The sequence below is a fragment of the Neovison vison genome, chromosome 9, assembly GCF_020171115.1.
Source record: "Neovison vison isolate M4711 chromosome 9, ASM_NN_V1, whole genome shotgun sequence".
In the NCBI taxonomy this organism is placed as follows: Eukaryota; Metazoa; Chordata; class Mammalia; order Carnivora; family Mustelidae; genus Neogale; species Neogale vison.
Window position 1 is genome coordinate 8,389,024 of NC_058099.1, and position 22,856 is coordinate 8,411,879.

General features: G+C 46.3%; 1 pseudogene; it reads right to left on the reverse strand.

The window, feature by feature from the left end:
• Positions 1-12,855: 12,855 nt before the first annotated feature.
• On the reverse strand, positions 12,856-12,955 carry LOC122917891 (annotated as a pseudogene).
• Positions 12,956-22,856: the final 9,901 nt, after the last annotated feature.

Sequence of the window (22,856 nt, forward strand, 5' to 3'; positions counted from 1 at the left end):
GTGTGCGCATGCGACACTGGCTTTCGGGGCGGGGCGTCCAGAGAGCGCGCCGTTGCAGCCGGCTACTGCGCAGTGTAACCTGGCGCAGGTCAGTTAGCTTTAAGGGCTGTTAGTGAGGCCGCTGCTGGGAATTAGGGAGCTGATACGAAGTGCTAACCCCATTTCAAACTTTATCTCTTTCTTGCTGCCTAGCAAAGATCGTGTCAAATCCTTTTTTGCCTCCGTAGTGCCTTTGGCATCTAGCGGATACTCAAATCAATGTACAACGAAAGGAACAGTTCCCTCTGTGTGGCAGGCGCTGTGCTGGGTTCCCATTTTGTTCAGGTACTAGTGGGGATTTTTTGATCTCAGGGGAGGTAGATCTTCACTGCTGCTAGAAGGAATGACTCATAATTAGTCCAGGCTATTCATGGTAGTCTCATTGGCCAGTGGTTAGACAAGGCAGTCAGGTGACCAACGTGTGGGTGTGGGTTTAGCAAAATCCACTAGGACTTTAGTTGAGTATCCTCAAGTGCTTTGTCATTTTTATTTGATTCCTGCCTCTAAGCAGACCTGAAGGTTGGAAGTTCAGTCCCAATCATGTGCTTATGATGTGACAAGCAAATGCTAAAGCTGGCAAAATGGAAAGACTGAAAGAGCCTAGGTCTCATATGACATTAAGCTACAGTGCTTAGCTTGCCTCTGGATGTTTTGTTGCATGAGCCTAATACATTTCTACTTGGACTTTATTTCTAGCAATATTGTAGACTCTTCAAATATAACAGCAACAAAATATGTTAAAATGCTAGGAGAAATATTGAAAGCACCCTTTTCGATACATAGATATGCTTGTGAGAAAGTCAGGAAAATCATCCGAGACCAGGAAGAAAGCAGAAACACAAGCCTAGGGAGTTAGATAGTGTTGATGTTCAGAAGTTATGCAGAGATACAGTCTGCATTGTTCTGATAGGTTAGCATGTGTGTTATACTGATAAATATATTTTTTAAAGATTTTATTTATTTATTTGAGGGAGAATGAGAGAGAGAGAGCATGAGAGAGAAGTTCAGAGGGAGAAGCAGACTCCCCAAGGAGCTGGGAGCCTGATGCGGGACTCGATCCTGGAAGTCTGGGATCATGACCTGAGCCGAAGGCAGTTGCTCAACCAACTGAGCCACCCAGGTCCCCTATACTGATAAATATTTTGAAAGTCATCTCTAGAGGTAGGTAAACAATGATGATACTGCTAGCTGTAGGGGCACTTACCGAGGTCCAGGCAAGATGAGAGCCAAACTGGAAGATCAGGTTGAGACCCCAAAAGGGAATATATCCTTAGGGGAAGGATAAACTAGAAGAAAAAAAAAAATCTGCCCAGCAGAGCTAGGCAGCAAGGAAAGTTGTCTCTCTCTGTCTTGGCTCTAGGTAGAGAGGCAGTGAATTTTGCCTCTAATGGAGGCATGGTTGAAGTCTGACCATCACATGGCCACAATGTTTGCATGGTCCAAAAGCCCGCAAGCAGAACATTTCAATTTAAAATGGGTCTGAGTTGATAGTACCTCTGGTACTTGGCTGAAACACACACATGTCCTATCTGGAAGAACTCACTGTCAACCCAGGTGTCAAAGAATTCCCACAGATAGGCTTCCAAATCAATATGATCTCACAATCAAGAACCACAAAACCCATAAGGAAATAAGCAGGGAAATCAAGTAGCAGAAGCAGATCTGTTTTCTTCTTTAGAAAGATTTTATTTATTTATTTTAGAGTGAGAGAGCAAGCACAAATAGGGTAGGAGCAGAAGGAGAGGGGTGGGAAATAACCCAGCAGATTCTGCTCTGAGCACACAGCCTAGTGTGGGGATTGATTCCCACCACCCTGAGATCATGACCTGAGCCAAGACTAACTGACTTAACTGACTAACTGACTTAACTGACTGAGCTACCCAGGTGCTCCAAGATCTGCCTTAAACGAGTAGCTCATGGGAAGGTTTAAGCACCAAATTAGATCTAGCTGAAGAGAAATTAGTGCATTAAAAGATAGATTTGAGGAAAATAATTTAAACACCATCCCAGAGAGACAAAGAAATGGAAAAGAGTGAACAGGTTCATCGTAGGCTTGTCAATTATGTTAGGAGATTATAAAGTGAGTGTGAGCAAGGCAATTGTCAAATAATGATTGAGAATTTTCCAGAATTGATGAAAGCTAAGAATCCTTGAGAAACGCACTGAATTACCAGGTATGATAAGGAAATAGAAAACCTAGATCTATTCTGGTGAAACTGCAGAACACCAAAGCACAAGAGAGAAATTTTTTTTAAAGATTCGTTTATTTTGAGAGAGAAAGAGAGAGAGGGAGAGAGAACACATGATCGTGGGGGGAGAGGCAGAGAGAGGTAATTTCCAGCAGATCACAGTCTGAGCGAGGAGCCCAACAAGGGATTTAATCTCACGACCCTGAGATCATGACCTGAACGGAAACCAAGAGTTGGACACTCAACTGACTGAGCCACCCAGGCTCCCCACAAGATTATTTTAAAAGCAGAGAGGAAAGTCAGACAATCTATAACGGAATAATGTGATACCAGCTCCTGATTGCTCAATGGCACTAATGGGAGCGGTGATAATAATAGTAGTATGAAATAATATCATTAATGAAATAATCACCTTAACTTAATGAGAGAAAATAATTGTCTACCTAGAATTGTGTACTCAGTCTTTCAAGAATGAAAACACAGTACTATTCAGATGAAAAAAACGAAGAGTTTCAGGGTGCCTCAGTGTCCCAGTTGGTTAAGCGTCTGACTTCCAACTCAGAGGTCATGATCCCAGGCTCCTGAGATCAATTCCTGCATCAGGTTCCCTGCTTAGCAGGGAGCCTGCTTCTCCCTCTGTCCCGCCCCCTGCTTGTGCTCATTCTCTCTCTCAAAAATAAATAAATAAAAATTTTTAAAAAGTTAAAAAAAAAAACAGCAACCTAAGAGTTTCTACGAACAGAACTTAACTGAGGGAACTTCTAGAAGCTAGATTTCAAGAAGAAATAAAATCCCAGGAGGAAGATTTGAGTCACAATAAAGGTTGGTGAGCAAATAAAATAGCAAACATGAGTAAAAATGAACAAATAACAGGACAAGAAACAAGAGCAATTTATAATTTGTGGGATTCAGAAAGGCAAAACAGAAATAATGGAGTGATTGTATGTGAAGTATAAGAGGATCCTGGAAGGTAATGGGTGTATAGTAAGCTCGTCCTTGAACATGTATGAGTTATCTGTTGCATAACAAACAGCCACAAAACCTCAGAGGGATACAGCTATATTTGTTTATTACTCACACGTCTGGTGTCAGCTGGGCGTGGATTAGGAAGCTCTGCTGAGCTTGGCTGGACTTGCTTATGTGTCCGGGCTCAGCTAATCTAGAATGGTCTTGGCTAGGGGCCTTTACTCTGCTCCATGTGTCTCACTCACCAGCCAGGCTGTCAGGGTGAGTTCTCATGGCAATGGCAGGGACACAAAAGAGAGCAAAGGAAATGTACAAGCACATTTTCAAGACTCTTCTTACACCTAATTAGCCAAAGCAAATCACATGACTCAGTCCAACGTTATAGCAGGAGGAAGCTATGAAGGATCATGGCAGAGGGTTTGCATACAGGGAAAGCAAAGAGTTGGAGCCATTGGTTCAATTAATCCAAGGTCTTTGTACTGTCCATAAAAATATTGATTAACATTAGACTTTAATTAGATACGAACATTAGAATTGGGGGGTTACCACGGAAAGAATAAAAATAGAGCTACTGACCAAACCAGAGGAAGAAAAATAACATTTTAAGAAAGACTTTATTTATTTATTTGAGAGAGAGAGTGCACATGAGTTGGGAGGAGGGGCAGAAGGAGACGCCAACTCTCCACTGAGCAGGGGGCCTGACTTGGGGCTTAGTTCCAGGACCCTGGAATCATGACCTGAGCCAAAGGAAGATGCTTAACCAACTGAGCCACCATGGCACCCTGAAAACCAATATTTAAAAAAAAAAGGCAAGGAAGAAAAGGGGGGAAGGCAGAAATAAAAACATAAAACATGGAAAAAATACAAAGCACAAAATAAAGTGGAAAAAGAAATTAAAATGTATCAGCAGGGGCTCCTGGGTGGCTCAGAGGGGAGCCTGTTTCCCTTCCTCTCTCTGCCCACATCTCTGCCTACTTGTGATCTTTGCCTGTCAAATAAATAAATAAATAAAATCTTAAAAAAAAATTATCCAGTTTCCGGGCACCTGGGTGGCTCAGTGGGTTAAGTCTCTGCTTTCCGCTCAGGTCATGATCTCAGGGTCCTGAGATCGAGCCCCATATCCGGCTCTTTGTTCCACAGGGAGCCTGTTTACCTCCCCCTTCTCTGCCTGCCTCTCTGCCTACTTGTGATCTCTCTCTCTCTCTGTCAAATAAATAAATAAAATCTTTAAAAAAATTATCCAGTTTTATTGTAGGTGAGGCATCTGTAAATGAATGAGGAAAAGGTCTGCAAATGTGTGGAAGGATTCTGCTCACAGATTGGTCCATAAATGTTTTTAGTTCTGTGTTTCATTAAAACTTGAGATGGGAAATCATGGGGGAAAAACCATCAAGGTATATACTGTTTGAAACAAAAAGATGGAAAATTTGAATTAAAAGAGTGGTAGAAGAGATTTCATGCTGTTCACTATTTTAACTTTGGACAAAATAGACTTTAAGGCAAAGTCAATGCCAAAAATAGTGTGATGGATTGTAGTATTGTTTTTGATAATTTACAGGCCGTCCCTGTAAGAGGCCTGCATTTCCCACTCCATGGACTTTAGGCTGAGTCATTGAAACCTGAATGGAGGGACGCCTGGGTGGCGCAGTTGGTTGGACGACTGCCTTCGGCTCAGGGCGTGATCCTGGAGTCCCGGGATCGAGTCCCACATCGGGCTCCCAGCTCCATGGGGAGTCTGCTTCGCTCTCTGACCTTCTCCTCGCTCATGCTCTCTCTCACTGTCTCTCTCTCTCAAATAAATAAATAAAGTTAAAAAAAAAAATCTTTAAAAAAAAAAATCAAAAAAAATAAAAAAAAGAAACCTGAATGGAAGTGAAACGGAATTAACCCTTATTGTCGTAAGGCACTGACACTTTGCAGTCAGGTGTGGGCATGTAACTTTCTTTGACTCATGTCAAATGAAAAGTCTCATATCTAGGTGGATAACTTTAAGAGCAAGTGTGTGATTCATGCCGTCATGATATCTTTCAGGCTAACTTTGCAAAAGATGACTAATAAAATGAAGCTACTTGATAATGAAAAGACATCAGCTTACCAGAAGTACATAATCATTCTAAATTGTATCCACACAGCATTATAGCTCCAAATGAGAGTCTAGAGTAAAAACTGGTGGTAGTACAAAAAGGAACTGACACATTCACCATCATAGTGGAGACTGTGGAATTCATTAGTGCTGTCTACCAAATATTTGCCATCTTTCTCCTGGGTGTATGGTAAGCCCGCCCTTGAACATAGATAGGACCATGCAACTTTCTTTGACCAGCAAGGAAAGGGAATCACTTCCTTTTTCCATCCAAGTGCCTTGGATCACTTCCAGGTGGGAGCTTTAAGAGCTAGGGCATGATTTTCCTCTTTCCTCTTTCTCTCTGCCACAGAGACCAGCAAAGCTCCAGAAGGTGGCTGCCCCATCAAAATTAGTCCTAGAGTCCTTCAGTGCAACATGAAGCAGAGCCCTATGCTGACCAGAGATAAAAACAGAGAATAATGAAGAGATAATGCCTTGAAAGCTGTAAGCTTCTGAGACTTCGAAGTTGGGTGTTTATTATTTTAGCAGAACCTTTCCATGACTAGTGCAGGTATATCTTCCCATTTTTATTGTTTTATTTCTTAAAGATTTCACATATTTATTTATTTGTCAGAGAGAAAGAGAGAGGGGGAGAATACCTCAGGGGGAGAGCAGGAAGCAGAGCAGGCAGAGGGAGAAGCAGGCTCCCTCTGGAGCAAGGAGTCTGATTTGGGACTTGATCCCAGCTCTGTGGGATCATGACCTGAGCTGAAGGCAGCCGCTTAAGCGACGGAACCACCCAGATGTTCCTACCTTTGCATTTTTAAATGAAGGTACACTTTATGGTTAAATTTACTCTTTTTGGAATATGGCTTAATGATTTAAAAAGAATTTTTTTTTAATTTTAAGTAGGCTCCATGCCCAGCATAGGGGTCAAACTCACCACCCTAAGATCAAGAGGTGCCCACTCCACAGACTGAGCCAGGCAGGTGCCCCTCACTTTATGAGTTTTGACAAATGCATACAGTAATAGAACTACCACCAGGATCAAGATGTGGAACAGTTCCAGCAGCTGGAGAAATTCCTTGGTGCCCCTTCATAGCTGGCCCTCACCACTAGCAAACACCATTCTGTTTTCTTTCCCTACAGTTTTACCTGTTCCAGAATGGACTCGTATAGGATAGCATATGCAGCCTTTTGGGTCTGGCCTCCTTCACTCAGGGTAATGCATTCGAGATTAACCTTCAGGAGCGCCTGCTGGGCCTTTAGCAGTGTACTCCTTTTTGTTGCTAAGTGGTATTCCCCATAAGGGTGCAGTTTGCTGAGCATCTCTCTTCCGTGTAGTAGTACCTTTTCACATTTATCTAGTAGCAAGAAAGTCATATTTTCAACATTTTGCCCCTAGAAGTCCTCCTCCAACTCTTAAAAGTTCGTTAGACAAATTTGCCGCTACTTGCATCGTCATGCACAAACTTTTTTTTTTTTAAGATTTTGTTTATTTATTTGACAGAGATCACAAGTAGGCAGAGAGAGGCAGGCAGAGAGAGAGGGGGAAGCAGGCTCCCCGCAGAGCAGAGAGCCCAGTGAGGGACTCGATTCCAGGACCCTGAGATCATGACCTGAGCTGAAAGCAGAGGCTTAACCCACTGAGCCACCCAGGTGCCCCATGCACAACTGTTTTATGGGCTGTTTCTGTCTACTTAACACAGAGAAGCTGGTGCCTTCTCTTGCCCCGCTACAGTGGTTTCCCCATCACTTCCCAGCCCCTGTAAATCTTTCCCTACTGCTTATTCCTGCTCCCAAACCCAATGCCTCCGGGTTGAGGTTTATGTGATGGCAACCTCCTTGCCCCCAATCTCTAGCACCAATGACTGTATTGGTCTGCTATTATTGCAAAATCAATTTTCCCCAAAACTCAGGGGCTTAAAACAACGACTATTTATTCTCACTCCTGTGTCGGCAGGTAAGCAGTGGGGTGGCTGATTTAAGCTGGGCTCCAGTGGACAAGACTGCTTCAAGCTGTGGGTCCCTTGACAGGTTGGGCTCAGGTCTGCCCATGTTTTCATTCTGTGCCCAGCCAAAGGGACAGGAGTGACCCAGGGCAAACTCTTCTCAGGAAATCAAGTTGCACTGTGAAAGCGCATTTCTTGTTTTTGCTTGTATCCTCTCCGTTCACATCCCACGGGCCACAGCGAGGCATGTGGCTGAGTCCACAATCAAGGAGAAGAAAAGTCCACTCCCTTTCCAGTGAGGGGAACTGCAGAGTCACCTAGTGAGAAGGTGAGGGAGGGGTGAAGAATTAGGGCCAAGCACTCAATGTATCGCCATTACTCTGTGTCCCAGGATGAGAAGAATTCGGGGCGGGGGGGGGTGCATTCAGGAGAGGGTGAAGAACGAGAATGAAAGTCCGGAGAACCCAGCAGGATGGGGAGAACCCTGGAGAGTCCACATTGTGGCCAGAAGTCTCAGATGCAGGAAGCATGAAAATTCACTTAAAATAAAGGATATTTGAGGGGCGGCTGGGTGGCTCAGTCATTAAGCATCTGCCTTCACTTCAGGTCATGATCTCAGGGTCCTGGGATCGAGCCCCACTCCTTCTGCTTGTGCTCCCTCTCTCACTGTGTGTGTGTGTCTCTCTCTCTGTCAAATAAATAAATAAATAAATAAAATCTTAAAAAAAAAAACCCATAAAGGATATTTGATATGTGCATTTAAGGAGTTTTGGGCTTGGATGCTCAATGATGTTCGCTCCCGTCCTCTGGCATCCTGATCTTTCAGTAAAGGCTGTGTGTATGTGTGTGTATGTGTGTGTACATCAAAGGAAGGGTCAAGTTCTTCTGGAAACAATGAGGTCCTGGGACAGAAATAGAATAAAATTCAGCGTAAGCGGGCATTTCGGTCCAGGGGTTACTAATAAGAGGTCTGCTCTGGCTACTTGGAGCCATCTTGGGGGCACACCGAGCTCCCCATAGGAGAAGAGGTGTTCCTTTCCCTCCGATCATATTTGTATTGAAAGGGTCAGGAGGCTAGCTTAACTCTGGTTTATAACTACGAAGATCAATTTCTATTCCAAGGGAGTTTAAAACCACACCCCTGCCCTTCTGCCTGGGATTTTAACTCTTCCCTGCCCAGTATCCTCACTGGCCCCAGAGCATTCTACTCTAATCCTTCCCTTGATGGAGAAAAGTCTTCCTTTCCAGCTCTCTCCTGCCTCCGTAGGTCCCCACCCTCCCTGTGGACCACGAACTTAGCTTCTCTGCCTTCCTGGCCTCCTTGGCAGGCACACCTCTCCAGCTGTGGGTGGCCTGCCCTCGCCCATGCTTGTTTCTCCATCCAGCTGATTTTTCAATACCTTCATCAGTGTAGTAGGCAGAATAACAGCTCCCTAAAGATGTCTTTGTCCAAATCCTCAGAACCCGTGAATATGTTACCTTACATGGAAAAAAAGGACTTTGCCAGTGTGATTGAAGGTTGAAGACCCAGAGGTGGGAAGATTACCCTGAATTACCTTGGGTGGACCTGATTGAATCCCATGAGTCCTTAAAAGTGAAAAGCCTCTCCTACCTGGGTCTGAGATGAGATGGAAGAAGAAAAAGGAGAGATATGCAGCATTAGGAGGGGGGTCAACCTGCTTTTGCTAGTTTTGAAGATGGGGGAAGGCAGCCACTAGCCAAGGAATGTGGGTGGCTTCCAGAAGCTGGAAATGGTCTTTGGCTGACAGCCAGCAAGGAAACTGTCTGTCCTCTAACCTGTAAGTAATTGAATCCTACCAACAACCCAAGTGAGCAAGGAAACGGATTTTTGCCTTGAACTTCTCTAGGAAGGGCAAGATCCATGTCAGACTTTTGACCTATATCCTCTCTCTACAAAATGGCCCTACAGGGGTCCCTGGGTGGCTCAGAGGGTTAAAGCCTCTGCCTTCAGCTCAGGTCATGATCCCAGGGTCCCAGGATGGAGCCCCACGTCGGGTTCTCTCCTTGGCGGGGAGCCTGCTTCCTCCTCTCTCTCTCTCTGCCTGCCTCTCTGCCCACTTGTGATCTCTCTCTGTCGAAAAAGTAAATAAAATATTAAAAAAAAAAGAAAAAAAATGGCCCTACAAAACTGTGAAATAATAAATTTGTGCTGTTTAAGTGGTTAAATGTATAGTAATTTGTGGTGGCAGTAATAGGAAACCAATATAATTAGTAAATGTTTTTTGAAGGCCGTGATATTCCGGGCCCTGAGCCAGCCTACAGGATTTAGGGTGAATGAAGTAGTGATAATACCTGGTCTCAGAGAGTTTGCTGTGCAGCAGGAAAAGAGAGGTGAAACGGCAGTTTCAGTCCAGCAAAGGAACCAAGATCTGTGGGAGCAAAGAGGAGGCCCTCACTAGTGCTTGGGGGCGGGGGAGACAGTAGGGAATGGCAGGGATTGTGATAAACTGGAAAGCGTGTGACCTCTCAAAGGCCTGCCTTTTGTTGCCATGACAACAGTCCAGTATTGCTAGTTCCTCCCATATTTCAAAAGTAGCAAAACAGGGGCATGTGGGTGGCTCAGTGGGTTAAAGCCTCTGTCTTCGGCTCAGGTCATGATCTCAGGGTCCTGGGATCGAGCCCCGCATCGGGCTCTCTGCTCAGAAGGGAGCCTGCTTCCCCCCCTCTCTCTGCCTGCCTCTCTGCCTGCTTGTGATCTCTGTCTGTCAAATAAATAAAAATTATAAAAAAAAAAAAGTAGCAAAACAACCAGATTTTTAGGGGAGATCTCCTGATTTGTAAATGGCTTTTTTTTTTTCTTTTTTAAAGAAATCATGATGACATGAACCAGGTTAAGGATCAGTTGGCTGAACTTGGTCCTCGGAACACCAGTTTTCAATCTCTGTTCTCAGCACGCGATGTTCTGCCAAGCCCCAAGTTTTCCATGGCGAAACCACGGTGTGCAGACTCTGGGAGACCCTCATGGCCCTGGGGGTGGGGAGGAGGCCGGGCTAGGCCACCTCTTCCAAAAAAATGCTCAGCGGTGGAGCCTACAAGCTCATGTCCCCACGCCTCCGCTCGGGAGCCTGCAGCCTTGCGGAGCCTGCCGGGTCCATCACATCTAATATGGGTGTCAGCAGAAAGTAAATTAAATCTGCTAGGCTATAATTTGTGAACGAAACATTTTGTGGCAGTAAGTAAACAGAGCATTATGTTTTAATCAGCTTTTTAAAATGTTGTTTTAAAAATCATTTTATTGTGCAGAAGCTGGTACCCTAAGAGCTATAATTCCTTAACTAACAGTATGCTAATGCCCTCCCCTCTAGTCTAGACAGTGTTACCAGTGCAGGCATTTGTCTCCGTGCTCTTAAATCTGTATATTTTTACAGTAGGAGTGCCACACTGCCTTCCAGATGCTCACACGGGGAACCCCAATGGTGGGTTCTCTAGAGGGATTGCCTTTCACCCTGGCTTTGGAAGACAAACAGAATGCTTGGTCTTTCTTTCATTGTACCTACTGATCTGTCTATCTATCTGTCTGTCTAACAACAAGCACTTGTATACGCTAAGCATTTTGCAAATAATTAGCCCGATGAATTCTTTTACTAATCCCTCGAAGGAGGTGCTATTGTTACCTCTTTTTTATTTTTTAATTAGTTAAAAAAGATTTTATTTATTTGGCAGAGAGAGAGAGAGCGAGAGAGAGCGAGAGAGAGCACAAATGGGGGGAGCAGCAGAGGGAGAGGGAGAAGCAGGCTTCCCGCTGAGCAGGGAGCCTAACGCGGGGCTCAGTCTCATGACCTCTGGGATCATGACCTGATCCAATGGCAGACACTTACCTGATGGCCCCACCCAGGCTCCCTTCCTTATCTCTTTTAAAAATATGAACAAATTGAGGCCCAGAGGGGTAAAGTTACTTGTTGGAGACCACACAGCTGCTAAGCGATGGAGAGGGGAGCCTGGCTCTTGAAACTGGGTTCTGAACCATTCTGCTGAGCTACCTCTGAAGCCCACAGCTCATTCCTCTTTCCGCTACTCCTGTCTCATCTCTTAGGTATTTATTTGTTCCTTTGTTTTATAAACATTAAATGTCTGTTGTATGCTAGGCCCTATTTTAGATGCCGGGGACCCCACATTGAGTTGTCCTGATGTGGTCCCTGCCAACGGGGACCACTGTCCGGAAAGGAACACCGCTGAGCAGTCAAGCGTGCACCTTCCCTTGAGAAAAAGGAAGGGCAGCCAGCCCTGAGACAGGCTACGGACACCTTTGCTAGAACAGGAAGGCGCCCATTGCTCCAGCCATTTTAGTGCTGTCCGTGGGAGCACGGTCACGTAAGGATGCCTATCCATGACGGAATGGCAGTCAGAGGACGGGTCTGCCCAACTCTGAGGAAGGGCCCCGGAGACACCACGTGCTGGTGGGTGAGATCTGAAGGCTGAGGACGGGTGAGTGGCAGTGAAGAGCACTGGGGGGCTCCGTGTCCGCTGGTGTAGCTAAGCTGGAACTGCATTTCTCAGAATGTCCTTCCCTGGGGGCTCTGGGACAAGGCTGGCTCCACGAGAACTTTCTGGGAACTTCGGACGGAGGAGATGAAGCAGCAGCCCGGTTACCCTGGCACTTCTGTGGCTCCCACAAGGATGTCGGCCACAGACTCAGAAAACCTGCTCGACCACACCTGCAGTCCAAGGTCAAATCCCAGAGTGAAATCCTTTCTAGAAAAAAAATCACCCCTAGGGGAGCCTGGGTGGCTCAGTTGGTCAAGCATCTGCCTTGGGCTCAGGTTGTGTGCTTCTCCCTCTCCCTCTCTCCCTCCCCCACTCTCCCCCACTCAAGCTCTCTCTCTCTCTCAAGTAAATAAATAAAATCTTTAAAAAACATCACTCCCAGAGTCTCTGCCTCTTTGAGCAAAGGGATCAATGGAAGGACTAGCAAGAGGTTAGAGAGGGAAGGATAAGCAAGTATTAAATGGTGAAAAGTCATGGGGGGCCATCGGAGGTTTTTTTTTTAGGTTTTTTTTTAATTGAGATATAATTTGTATACTATAAGCTTCATCCTTTTTTTTAGCTTCATCCTTTTATTTTTTTATTTTTTTTCCAATTTATTTATTTTCAGAAAAACAGTATTTATTATTTTTTCACCACACCCAGTGCTCCATGCAAGCCGTGCCCTCTATAATACCCACCACCTGGTACCCCAACCTCCCACCCCCCACTGCTTCAAACCCCTCAGATTGTTTTTCAGAGTCCATAGTCTCTCATGGTTCACCTCCCCTTCCAAATTACCCAAAAGCACATACCCTTCCCAATGTCCATAACCCTACCCCCCTTCTCCCAACCCCCCTCCCCCTAGCTTCATCCTTTTAAAATGTACAATTCAGTTGTTTTCAGCACATTCATAGAGTTGTGCAACTACTACCACTATTTCATTCCAGCACATTTTCATCAGCCCAAAAAGAAACCCCAGATTATTAGCAATCACTCGCCATCCTTTCCTTCCTTGAGCCTCTGGAAACCACGAACCTACTTTCTGTCTCTTTGAATGTGCCTGTTCTAGACGTTTCCTACAAATGGACTCATACCGGACCCTTCGTGTCAGATTTCTTTCACTTAACATCAGGCTTTCAAGCTTCATCCAAATTGTCACATACATTGGTACTTTTACTTGCATGTCATCCATGCCAAGGGGCCATGCTAATCTTCTCTGTATTTTTCCAATACTAGTATACGTGCATTGAAGCAAGCATTATTAGTATTTTTTAAAAATCGCTGCATATTATCTCACTGTATGGACATACCACATTTTGTTGATCCATTCATCTGTTAGTGGACACTTGGCTACCTCTTGGCTACTATGAAAAACGCTGCTGTGAACCCTGGCATGTACAAGTTTTGTGCGGACACCATATGTTTTCAGATCTCTCAACGATGCACCTAGAAGCGAAATTGCTCGGTCATACAGTAACTCTATGTTTAATTTTTTGATGAATTGCCAAATGTTTCTGCAACGGCTGCACCATTTCACTTCTCCAGCAGTGAAACAAAAGAGTTCCAATCTCTCACATCCTTGCCAACACTTGTTTTTGTCTTTTTTATTGTAGCCAGCCTAGTGGGTGTAATCTGTGGTTTTGATTTACATTTCCTGAGTGACTAATGATTTTGAATATCTTGTCATGGGCGTATTGTGCCTTTGTATAAGTCTCTGGAGAAATGTCTATTCGGATCCTTGGGCCATTTTTATTTAATTTTTTATTATTTTTTTAAAAATACTTTTTTCTTTTCTTATTTTTTATTTTGACAGACAGAGATCACGGGTAGGCAGAGAGGCAGGCAGAGAGAGAGAGAGGAGGAAGCAGGCTCCCTGCTGAGCAGAGAGCCCGATGTGGGGCTCGATCCCAGGACCCTGAGATCATGACCTGAGCTGAAGGCAGAGGCTTTAACCCACTGAGCCATCCAGGCACCCCCCTTTGGCCATTTTAAAATAGATTTATTTGCATTTCGTTGTTGATTTGTAATAATTCTAATATTCTGGATACTATATCCTTATCATTTACTTGATTTATAAATATTTTCACTTTCCTGATGGTGTCCTCTGGGGCACAGAAGCTTTAATTTTGATGAAGTTTAATTTATGTTCTTCTTTTGGTTGCTTGGCTGAGGAACCATTGTCTAATCCAAAGCCATGAAGATTTATACCTACATTTTCTCCAAAAGTTTTTGTTCTTTTGAGGTCTTAGATCAATTTTCAGTTAGTTTTTGTATCTGGTGTGAGGTTGGGGTACAAATTAATGCTTTTGCACGGGGAATATCCAGTTGTCCCATCACCATTTATTGAAGAGACTAAACCTTCCCCTGTTGAATTGTTCTCACACCATTATTGGAAATCAGTAGACCATAAATATATAAGTTTATGTCTGGACTCTCAATTCTAATTCACTGAACTATTTGTATATCTGTACGCCAGTGGCTTAAAGGCTTAAGACAGAGGAGGGGTGTAGAGAGACGAGGAGGAACCACTCATTTTCCGGTTCATCTCTCGTTCCTGACTTCAGATCCTCTAGCCTCCGGTGACATTTCACTTTTTAAAAATATTATCTGTATTTATTTAGATAGTACAAGTGGGAGGAGGGGCAGGGGGAGAGGGAGAGCAAGAATCTCAAGCAGACTCTGCACTGAGCTTAGAGCCTGATGTGGGCTCCAAGACACTCTCAAGACACTGAGATCATGACCTGAGCCAAAATCAAGAGTTGAATGCTTAACCGACTGAGCCACCCAGGCACCCTGAGCCATCAAAGTGTCTGACAAGGGACTCACGTGATCCAATTCATGTCCTAAGATCATACTGGCTATTTGTGAAGAGTCGATTGTAGAAGGTAAGAGGAGAGGCACCGAAATCCTAGTGGGAAGATCCTGGAAGGAAGCTTTTGCAGTGGCCCAGGGAAAGCTGAGAGGTGCTTGAAGCAGCAATGAATATGGGATGAAGGAGAGCGTTTTTGAAATGTTTGGAGGTAGAAAGGAGGGGCCTTGATGAATGACTCTGGGGGTGAGGGCAGGAGGGTAATCTCGCTTTGATGTCCTCCCTCAGCCTGCACATCTGTAGAGTGGGCACGCAGCAGTGAGATAACCAGTGTAGACCGTGGAGCCGGTGCTCAGCTCGGTGAACACACAAAGGACAGTCTGCCAAAAGTACCACATACATCCCCATTATCACGCTTGGATTAGGTCCCCAGAGCTCAAGACCCAAGTCTGGGTCTTGTCTATCCCTTGACTCCGGAGAGTGATGGCACGGACAATTCACAAGTCTAAATTTTGTTTTAGAAGTGTTCGCTGAGGCAGCAGATTTTCTTTGATCCCTCTTTCCCCTCCCCTTGTGTAAAGCACGAACTTGGTTTCCCCCGGCCTCTGGGAGAGCTGCAGTTCAGCCTAAGGTCAGCAGATGGCGCCAGAAGCTAAGGGAAGGCTCCCCTCCTTTTGGCCTTCCCTCCAGTGCCCCCTCGGATCTTCTCTCTCTCCCCTTCTCCAGAGCCCTTTCCAGCTCCCAGGCTGCCTTTGCAGCAGGGGTGAGGGTCCTGAGGCCGAGCCCTCTGCAGGCTCCCAGGCACACAGACCCATTTTGAAGTAGAAAGACCTTGCTGAGAGCCCTGAATGGTTCCTATACCCTGGAGACCTCCCCCACCCCTCCACTCCTACCCTCTCAGGAAATCACTTTATAAATAGGACAGCATGGGTCCCAAGTGAGAGGGAGGTTTTCCTCAGAAGAGTCACTTCATCTGTGAACAAGGGAGCCATGAAACCTCTTAGAGCAGCCCGATGACCTCCCCGTCCATCCTGTGTAAAATATGAAATAAGAGTTTTAATTACCAAGTTTGGAAGCCAGCCGACATGTTTAATATTTAATGTCTCCAGTGCTGGTGCCCCAGGCGTACAGGCACTGACAGAATTGGGGTTTCCCTTGGGTTGGCTCCGAATGTGTTTGGAGAACAGCCAGGCTGCCTCCTTCCCCTACACCTGGGAGCCTCCTATAGCTCAGCCTGGGCCCAGACCTGCCCTGGGCCTCCCACTCCCTGAGGGACGTGTGCCAAGGCAGCTGGGGGTGGGGGAGGAGGGCCGTTCCCCACCCTGAGGAGGACTCCAGAAGGCATCTAGTGCTGGCCCCAGCCCCAGGTCCTGCTAGAGAACCAGAGTCAGTGAATTCAGGCAGCTGAGAAGATGGTAACAAGGAGAGACAGACAGACCCGAGTTTGAATTCTGCTTTCCTGCAAGTGGCTCAGCCTTTATGAGACTTACTTTCTCTGTACGATTCTTAAAGTGGAGAGTGTATTTCCTATGCTATGAATTGTTATTAATAACAGATGGTCACTTTAGAGACTTCTCATGTGACTGGAACCTGCTGGAACCCTAACATGTACCATGCCTTTGTCACTCACCATGGCCCTGTGAAGTGGCTGGGTTGGGACTTGAGCCCAAGACATTCTGACTCCCGAGGCCATGACTCTCAAAGCTTATATGAAAAAGCACTTCAGGGACGCCTGGGTGGCTCAGTTGGTTAAGCAGCTGCCTTCGGCTCAGGTCATGATCCCAGTGTCCTGGGATCGAGTCCCACATCGGGCTCCTTGCTCAGCAGGGAGCCTGCTTCTCCCTCTGCCTCTGCCTGCCATTCTGTCTGCCTGTGCTCGCTCTCTTCCCCTCTCTCTCTCTGATAATAAATAAATTAATTAAAAAAAAAAAGAAAAAGCACTTCAGAAATTTGAAGAAACGTGGGCTTGAAGGGGACACTGCCAGCCAGTCATTTGTGGGTTGATATGACAGTCTCAGTATAGGTTGAGTTTGTGGGACTATCTTGTCCCTGGCTCCTCACCTCGGTATGGCTTTGGGTTCACGCACCATCCCTTATTCAGCTGGTGTCTAGTGCATGGAAGATAGCCAGCGACGGGCTGTGGGCACATCCAGTAGTTGGAGCCACTTGCCTTAAAGGTAGCAAAGTCGGTGGCAGAGAGGACTCCTCCCTTCCTTCTGTAGCACACCTGGGAGGAACAGGCAGGGTGGGAGTGCCATCAGATTGGCACATGAGGATGCAGGAACCCTTGCCCTAGCAGGTGTGTGAACTGGTGGGGTCACTGTGGAGAGCATATACCCCACCTCCCCCCAGCAATTCCACTTCTAGGGATGCCTGGGTGGCTCAGCCGTTGGACGTCTGCCTTCGGCTCAGGTCATGGTCCCGGGGTCCTGGGATCGAGCCCCACATGGGGCTCCCTGCTCAGCGGGAAGCCTGCTTTTCCCTCTCACACTTCCCTTGCTTGTGTTCCCTCTCTCGCTGTGTCTCTGTCAAATAAATAAATAAAAATCTTTTTAAAAAATTCCACTTCTGAGCATTTACTCCTAAGCATCCCTCATACAGGTAGACAAAGAGACTTGCCCAGGGATGTTCCTCAAAGCATCTGCTGGTAATAGTCAAGGGATAGAAGCAACTGAAATGTCTACTCATAAAGGGACAGATAAATCACAGGTGGCATATGCAAATGATGACCATCAGGCTGCAGTTCCATAGAATGAATTAGAATGACGTGTATTAACGCCGGCAGATCGTAAAAATGTAATGCCAAAAAAGATGTCTGGCAAATACTACTTGTATATGTTGCAATATATATTTTCATGCTACACACACCCACACTTTGACAACATGAGAATGTCTGTGGGGAGATGGGGAAGGGAGGGGCGGCAGTTGGAGAAGGGAGATGAAAAAGACAAAAACAAAGCAAATAAATACACAAGAAGACCCATGTGTGGCCAATAATGACGGAGCTGAACTGACTACATGAGCAATAGAATTCTGTGCCTCTGAGAGCCAAAGCAAAAACAAAACAACAACAACAACAAAAACCCAAAGAATGACAGAAAAGGGGGCCAAGGAATTCTATAAGTTCTTTTTACAAGACCCTGAAATAGTTGGGTCGTTTGGTGATTTTCAAAACCCAGCCAATAAGCATGTCATCCAACCTGAGAACTGGTCACTGGGCTCTGGCTGGGTGCCAGGTGCCTTCTAGGTGTGATATGTGACTACCTCACTTTATCCTCAAAGCCACTCCTTGAGCTATTGCCATGCCCTACTTACAATAGGGCTCAGAGTAGTGCCGAGTACCATCAGTTTGCAACGTAAACCCTATGCCCCCACCCCGCCCCGCTATCCTGTCTCCCCTCCTAAAGGATTGTAATCCAGGATCCCTGTGGGCTTCAGAAAATACACTTCTCCAGGATGGCCTGAAGGTGGCGCTGTTGCAGTTGGTCCGGGCAGGTGAGCGGTTTGCGCCTGTGAGGCAGGGGTGGGAGGACATTGGAAGGATGACGGAGGGCCTTTCTGGGCTTTAGTGAGGCCCTGATCACCAGCAACCACGGCAATACAGAGCAGGGAAGAAGGCAGGGGCATGGATCGCCTGCTAGGAGAGCATTGTCCCAGCCTGGAAACCCACCTTCCATTCTTCACCCCACCCAGTGCGGGGAGCGAGACCATACCCCCTCCAGGTTCTGTAAAGACCTGGGCTCTGTGGAGAGTGTTCAGGGTTAGGCTTCCTGGACTTTGCAGATAAACCTCGATCAGCCTGCTGAAGGAAGGGTCCTCTTGTCCTCCACCTTCTTTTTATGATTGACGCTCTGACATCGCATGTGCCTCAAATTTAAAGAAGCCCAAACTGAATCATGACCTTTAGGTCAAACCAGTTTCCCTTCCTAAATGTCCCAACCCAGCATCCATCCAAGTGGACAACCTAAGACTCACCCTTGGCTTCTTTGTGGCTGCCACTCTCCATGTCTCACTGGTCACCAAATCTTGTGGCTTCCATCCACCTGCTCCCCACTTGCTCCCAACCCTCCCTCCCTCCCTTCCTTCTTCCTCCCCCACTTCCTTCCTACCCTATCAAACTAGCACAGACTAAAAGAACAAGACTGAAGACTGTCCATTTGGAGGGCAGCGTGGTCTCATACTTTGGCGACAATAAGGCCTATTGATACCCTTTTTGCAAGACAGTGTCACATCAGTAGTCACAAATGTTCTTATCTTTTAATCTCCCTTCCTTTATTCTAAGACTCTGTCCTGAGAAAATAGTCCTATATGCAGAAAAAAACTTTCTGCACAAAGATATTCATGACAGTATTGTTTATACCAGCGAAAACCAAAAGCAACCAACAACGATGAGGAAAAACTAGACAAGACCTAAGCGTTAATGCTAGAGTGATGTTGAACTGCACTCTGTGTCCCTCTCCAGCTGGGGTACCCTTCAGCATTGCTGCTCTCCGGGTGTCTGCCCTGTGCCATCTTCTCTTCTCATGCTACACACTCTGGGTGGCCTGGTCACCATCTACACTGCCCATTCCCACACCTTTCCTTCTTGCCCAGACAGCTCTCTTGAACTTCTCATCTGTATGTCCAACAGCCAATTAGACATTGCACTTGAATAACCGAAAGCCACTTTGACCACAAGAGGCCATAACTAAATTTCACGTTGCCTAAGCCCCCTGCAACCAGGCATCTGAACTCCGGGGACAGCACCACCATTTTCCTGGATTTGCGGGCTAGACATATGGATGTCCACCCTTCTTCCCCTTTTCTACAACTAACTCATCATCAGGTTCTGTTGATTCTGCTTTCTATGTTATTCTCAAGAACATGCATTTTTGTCTCCATCCCACTGCCATTAGCGGAGTTCAAACCACTGTCCTTTCTTGCCATCCCTAACAGCCTCTTTTTTTTTTTTAAAGATTTTTTTACTTATTTATTTGAGAGAGAGAGACAGTGAGAGAGAGCACGAGCGAGGAGAAGGTCAGAGAGCGAAGCAGACTCCCCATGGAGCTGGGAGCCTGATGTGGGACTCGATCCCGGGACTCCAGGATCACGCCCTGAGCCGAAGGCAGTCGTCCAACCAACTGAGCCACCCAGGCATCCCTACCATCCCTAACAGCCTCTTATCTGCTCTCCCCACTTCCATCTTGCTGCCTCTCATCCCTCTCCTGTTGTGGAGCTAGAGTGGACTTTCAGAACCACAAATCTGATTATGTCCTGAGTACACGGCTGCTGGGCCTCACTTCTGAAGCCACTAACATGGGATTTTGCAGTTACTGGTGGGGTTTTCAAGAGCAGCAGGGGGGTTGTTTCAAGAGCGGAAGGGGAGTAACTAGGACAGTTATTTGTCGCGGCTGGCGGACCAGGAAACGTGAGGGTAGGAGGACGGTGAAAAGAAATTAAGAGACAAAGAGATGGGGGCAGGAGGGACACTGACGAGGATGTCCAACGGTGCCGATTTTATTCCACATCTTACAAGCATTTATAAGGCAGACCACAACAGAAGGAGTAATACATCAGTACCTACTCAGAGGACCGCAAGTTTCTGTAACAAGTACAAGCAAACCTCGTGATGCCAGGTAGTCTTAACTAAAGCCATTAGCAAGATAATCAACCAGGGAGTGGGTTATGGGACGTACAGGAACAACAAGGACCAACTAAGAACTCATGACCCTGACCACATTGTTCCCTTCTGTAGGGAGAGGGTGTGGGAAGTCACGTAGGCGAGAGCGCTCGACTCAGAGCACAGACCCTTTCTCAGTGTTACGCAACTTTCCCGTCCTTAACCTTGTCAAGGTGTCCAGATCTTAAAGGAGACGCAAGTCAGGGCCTGGTTTGGTCCTCGACTCCAACCGGGCCATGGCCTCCAACAGTTATTCCTAGTTCTGCTTCAAAACAGCAGAGTCCAGTGGGGTGAACTAACTCTACTGGGAGGCACTAGCCCATGGTGATGTCTGCAAAAGGCCTCTCTCATTCATTCACAGACATTTCTTGAGCACCTACTATGTGTTAGGTCATGCATGCGCAATGGCTCAGTGGGGGTGCATCACCCCCTCTCAGGGGTGAAAATTCTATTCTTAGAGGATGCAAGCTATTACAATGTTTTGTGGCCCTCTAAAACTCCAGCCTACTCAACAATATCTTCTCCTCTAGTATTTAATTCCTCTCATCGGGGAGAATTTAAATTAAATTAAATTTTTCTTCTTAGAGGAGAAACAGTGGGGGAAAAAAAGGTTGAGAAACACCATGGTGGGCTTTGGGGATGCAATAGCTACGGAGTCAGACATGGTCCCTCACTGTGCAGAGCTTTACACACTAGCGGGGAAGACACACATTAAATTATAATACAATAACTAAGTGAAGAAAGCCAGACTTAAAAGGCTGCATACACTATAGATTCCATTTACTTGGCATTTTATAAAAAGCAAAACTGTAGTTGCAGAAATGAGATCCATGGTTCTAGGAACTTGGGTATGGGGGGCTCACCCTAAGAAGCAAGAGAGAACTTTCTGGGGTGCTAGAAATATTCTACATCCTGACAGAGGTTCTGGTTCCACAACTGGAGGTTTATGGAAATTCATAGATCGGTACACCAGAAAGGGGTAAATTTTACAAATATACAAGTTATAGCTCCATAAAGTGACCTAAAAATTATTATATAGTAAAATGTACGTAGCCCTGTGGTGAGCTGGCACAGAATTAGCAATGACAGAAGCGAGCAGCAGGCCCCCGACCGGGTTGGATCATGAGGGACTTCCTGGAGGAGGCACTGTTGAGCTGAGTTCTGAAGGGTCAGTGACCATGTATGGGGAGAAGGCAGGGTGGCAAGAGCAGGTCCATGGCACACCTCTAGGGGGTGTCATTACCACAGGATCATTGTGCTCCTGGGTCTTGTAATGCAGTAGCCTGGCAGAGCAGCCTGGGGAGAGGGAACAGGGTGCATGGACACTGGGGTAGGACGGCACGTGATGTCCTCGGGGGGGGTGGTCGAAAGCCAGTGGGCCAGGAGGCCAGAGGATAAGGAAAGGAGTAGCTGGTGGTGGGCTGCTGGTGTGGGCAGTGGTCAGATCATGCAGAGCCTTGTCGGTCCTGCGAGAGATTCTGGAAAGGGAGTAACTTGATGAGTGTCACCTTTGCTAAAGGTCACTGCTGCAAGGTGGTGAATGTTGGCAGGTAGCAAAGTGCCTGCAAAGAGGTGACAGATGACAATTCTTTCAACCTGGGTGGTGGTGATGGAGGTGGACAGAAGTGGACAGATTCTTGATATATTTAGGAGATAAAATAAGCTGGACTTGGTGGTCATTTGGATGTGTGGGATGGGAGAGAGGAGAGGGGTGGGGGATTCCTAGCTTCTGACTTATCCAACTGGGAATATACTGGCATTTTCCTGAACTAGAGAACCCTCGGAGAGCGACCAGGTTAGTGCGGGGAGATCCCGGGTCCAGTTTTTTCAGGTTGGAGTTGGGAGTGTCTGTGAAGATCACTAGTGATGTCAGAGCAGAGGAATCTTCCAGGCACTTACATGCTACTTGTCTGCAAGCTGTTCTTTCTCCAGCCAGGGGTGAGTTCCTGAACCCCAGCCATGTCTAGTAGGATCAGGGATGAGCACTGGTCTGGGAGAGCTGAATCAGCAACTTGAGATTTGAAATGGAAGAGATGGAGGGAGAGGAGACGGATGGGGGACTGTGCCGGTGGAGGGGCTCCTGGGGAGTGCCACCTGTCACTGCTGACGTTCCTTGCACAGCCCTGCTTCGTGCCCAGTCTGAGGTCTGCTTGTCTACCTTTGACCTGGATTCCATCAGATAACCTAACTTTGCAACTCCTAAAACCTTGACAAAACCACCACAGATACCTGGGCATTTTACTGCTGTCTCCCTCCCTCCCTCCCTCCTTCCTTCCTTCCTCTCTCTCTCTCTCTCTCTTTTCCTTCCTTCCTTCCCTCTTTTTCTTTCTCTTTCTTTCCTTCCCTTATTCCTTCCTCCTCTCTCTCTCTCTCTCTCTCTCTCTCTCTAAGATTTTATTTATTTATTTATTTGAGAGAGAGAGTGAGAGAGTGAGCAGGGGGAGGAGCAGAGGGATAGAGACAAGCAGACTCTGTGCTGAGCGGGGAGCCCAATGAGGGGCTCCATCTCATGAACCTAAGATCATGACATGAGCCAAGATCAAGAGTCCAATGTTTAACTGACCGAGCCACCCAGGCACCCCTTTTTTCTTTCTCTCTCTTTCTCTTTTTTAGCTCTGTTGGCATTTGCCAAAATTTTTATCAATATTTAATTTTATTTAATTTTAAAAGATTTTATTCATCCATTTGTGAT